The sequence below is a fragment of the Lucilia cuprina genome, chromosome 6 (genome assembly GCF_022045245.1).
Source record: "Lucilia cuprina isolate Lc7/37 chromosome 6, ASM2204524v1, whole genome shotgun sequence".
NCBI lineage: Eukaryota > Metazoa > Arthropoda > Insecta > Diptera > Calliphoridae > Lucilia > Lucilia cuprina.
Genome location: NC_060954.1, coordinates 13,040,293 through 13,044,314, shown reverse-complemented (window position 1 = coordinate 13,044,314; position 4,022 = coordinate 13,040,293). Strand labels below are relative to the sequence as shown.

At 29.7% G+C, this 4,022-nt stretch overlaps 1 protein-coding gene and 1 long non-coding RNA gene across 2 annotated transcripts in view; one reads left to right on the top strand and one right to left on the bottom strand.

The window, feature by feature from the left end:
* LOC111680804 (protein enabled) overlaps positions 1-4,022 on the top strand; it is a 36,441-nt gene that overhangs the window by 24,289 nt on the left and 8,130 nt on the right. The window lies entirely within an intron of this gene.
* On the bottom strand, positions 122-2,293 carry LOC124420692. Its single transcript, XR_006941302.1, has 3 exons — positions 2,279-2,293; positions 1,134-1,193; positions 122-1,068 (listed from the first exon to the last, which is right to left on the bottom strand). It is a non-coding gene; the product is annotated as an uncharacterized LOC124420692 (long non-coding RNA).

Here is a 4,022-nt window from a genome sequence, read left to right as displayed (position 1 = left end):
GTTCAGTTCTAGTTCAGTTCTAGTTCAGTTCTAGTTCAGTTCTAGTTCAGTTCTAGTTCAGTTCTAGTTCAGTTCTAGTTCAGTTCTAGTTCAGTTCTATTTTAGTTTAGTTTAGTTCAGTTCTTGTTCAGTTCTAGTTCAGTTCTAGTTCAGTTTTAGTTCACTTCTAGTTCTGTTCTGGTTCAGTTTTTGTTTAGTTATAATTCATTTATAGATCAGTTCTAATTTAGCCCATATCTACATATTTTGTTTCCTGTGTTAGTCGTATTCTTATCCCACAGTTTAGCAAACAAATAATAACTCTGTTTCTTGAACTAGAAACATACAACTTGAAGGTATTTTTATTGTAGAACTATTCAATGTGTAAAATTCTCATACTCCTTTAACAGATTCTTTAATGGCCAATATTTTAGATGTTTGATTTGTTTTAAACTTGGCTAACAAATATATAAAGTTGTTTGTATTTAAAGAACAAAAACGTATAACTAACAAATGTAAAAATCCAAAACAACATCAGTGTCGTTGTTGTCGTCATACCAAAGCATAAATGTCTAAAGATATTTAATCATTTCCTTAGAAGAACTTCAAGTGCCACTTTTTTTCTCAAGTCATACAGAATAGAGAGCTTCAGCTTTAAGTAAAATGGAAACAATGAGTGAGTCTCAAACTTGAGAATATGTTGTACCAAATAGAAAACAAAACGAGTGAAGAAACATTGTTTTATAACTTTGTGTGTTTTTTTTTTTTGTAATATCTGTTAATCTGTATACGTGAGCTAGTATAGCTTCTGTAAATTTCTCACCTTTATCTTGAAAAGTTCATCATGCATCCAACAACCATTTGGTTCTTGTTCTTCTCATTACAGTTACACATTATCAGACCAACATAATCCTAATTTTTTTTTAACTTGGATCTTGTAAATGTTTATAATTTATTTTATTATTTTGTTCTTATTTCTCTTATTTTATCATTGTTTTTATAGTCATTTTGCCATTTATATTTTGCACTGTTGTATTTACATCAGTTTCGAAATGTTTTAATCGTTTTTAGAATGTTGTTTTTGTCTTTCTTTAGTAATTGTGTTTTTTTTTATTAGAAATTTCTGATTTAGTTTTTATTGAAATGATTCATACCTTGTTTGTGATTATATCAGGTGTTGTTCTATGCAGTTGTTAGAATTTTTTCCTCTAAATCTTGTAGAGAAATTTGTTTTACTCATTATTAGAAAAAGAAACAACTTCCTGTTTTTTTAATATCATTAAAATTCTATAAGAATGTTAAGTTTTGTATTATTTAAATAAACAGTGGAAGATTTTGCAGAAGCTACCGTTTATGGGCCGGATACAGGCTTTGTAAGTTATAGTTGATCTTCTATTTGTTTGTTTAAGGAAATCATAAAGAATTTTTATTTAAATTTAGCAACAGAGTTATTATTTGTTTGCACATTTAAACCATTACTAGAACTGAACTAGAACTGAACTAGAACTGAACTAGAACTGATCTAGAACTGAACTAGAACTGAACTAGATTTGAACTAGAATTGAACTAGAACTGAACTAGAACTGAACTAGAACTGAACTAGAACTGAACTAGATCTGAACTAGAACTGAACTAGAACTGAACTAGAACTGAACTAGAACTGAACTAGAACTGAACTAGAACTGAACTAGAACTGAACTAGAACTGAACTAGAACTGAACTAGAACTGAACTAGAACTGAACTAGAACTGAACTAGAACTGAACTAGAACTGAACTAGAACTGAACTAGAACTGAACTAGAACTGAGTTACGAAACTGCAAACCCTATTTCGTCTAGTTAATAAAAATATAAGTCAAAATACTCTTGCATGATTTGACAATTTTTGTGTTTTTTTGCCACTTTTATGTTTAAAGTGTAAACATAACAAAAGGAATCTAAGTTCGCCTTGAGGCTTTAGCTCAAGATTGAAAAATAATTGAAGATTTATTTAACAATAAACTTACGTTAAGTTTTTTTGTAGAGGAAATTATCTAAACATGCGGAATCAGTGTAGCTTAAAAAAACGGATTTAAAATTTGTTTAAATGTCTTTTTTTATTTTAATATTATATTATGATATAATTCAAATAAATGTTAGTTAAAATATTTAAATTTTAAAGGAAAACAAATAATTTTTTATTGTGAAGATATGGTCCTACTAACATTTAAATATAAACGATATATAGAGTCTTTTGTAACAAAATATTAGAAAATTTTCTAGGAAACACAATTATGTTTAGAAATCAAAATCTTTCATACAAAATTATCCATAATTATTTCGCACACCGTGAAAAAAATGCAAAATTTTATTACAATAATCGAATCCGAATACAAATCCCAACCAATCAACAAGATAAAAAGAACAACAAATAAACTTGATAAAAGTTAAAGATAAAATAGACAACTACAGCAAAGACCAGCCAACCAAACGATCAAGAGCAAATAAAACTGCAACTTAAGTTTATGAATTCAAGGCGAGACGTTTACAAAAAAAAATCGTAGTAATACCCACACAAAACAAATTATAGAGACTAGAGATTAAATAAAAAGGGCAATAGCAAATACAACAAATACAATAATAAAGAAACTATAGCTGATTTAACATAAACTAGTTTATCTAGCAGTCAAAACGAATTTCATAGGGACCCTAAAGGCGTTTTTATTGAGCACAAAACTTTTTTTATTCATTTAAATAAAAGTGATTAAAAATATTTTGAAAAATAACTTGATATTAACTGAGCTATACAATATAGGTTAATAGGTTAAAATTTTCGAGTATAGACTGTTTTATAGTCAAGTCAACTCTTCTATATACAAGACTATAGACTGTTCCATAGTCAAGTCAACTCTTCTATAGTCCAGACTACGGACTGTACTATAGTCAAGACTAGTGATTGTTCTATAGTCAAGACTACAGACTATTCTATAATCATGACTACAGACTATTCTCTAATCAAGACTACAGACTATTCTATAGTCAACACTATAGACTGCTCTATAGTCAACACTATAGACTGTTCTATAGTCACAACTACAGACTGTGTACTGTTCTACAGTCAAGACTTTAGGCTGTTCAATAGTCAAGACTATAGACTGCTCTATAATCAAGACTATAGACTGCTCTATAATCAAGACTATAGACTGCTCTATAATCAAGACTATAGACTGCTCTATAATCAAGACTATAGACTGCTCTATAGTCAAGACTATAGACTGCTCTATAGTCAAGACTATAGACTGCTCCATAGTCAAGACTATAGACTGCTCTATAGTCAAGACTATAGACTGCTCTATAGTCAGGAATATAGACTGTTCAATAGTCAAGACTATAGACTGTTCTATAGTCAAGACTATAGACTGTTCTTTAGTCAAGACTATAGACTGTTCTATAGTCAAGACTATTGACTGTTTTATAGTCAAGACTATAGACTGTTCTATAGTCGATACTATAGACTGTTCTATAAACAAGACTATAGACTGTTCCATAGTCAAGACTATAGACTGTTCTATAGTCAAGACTATAGACTGTTCTATAGTCAAGACTATATACTGCCCTATAGTCAAGACTATAGACTGCTCTATAGTCAAGACAGAATTCTATAGACTGTTCTATACTCAAGACTATAGACTTTTCTATAGTCAAGACTATAGACTTTTCTATAGTCAAGACTATAGACTTTTCTATAGTCAAGACTATAGACTGTTCTATAGTTCTATACTCAAGACTATTCAATAGTCAAGACTATGGACTATTCTATAGTCAAGACTATAGACTGTTCTATAGTCAAGACTATAGACTGTTCTATAGTCAAGACTATAGATTGTTCTATAGTCAAGGCTATAGACTGTTCTATAGTCAAGACTATAGATTGTTCTATAGTCAAGGCTGTAGACTGTTCTATAGTCAAGACTATAGACCGTTCTATAGTCAAGACTATAGACCGTTCTATAGTCAAGACTATAGACCGTTCTATAGTCAAGACTATAGACCGTTCTATAGTCA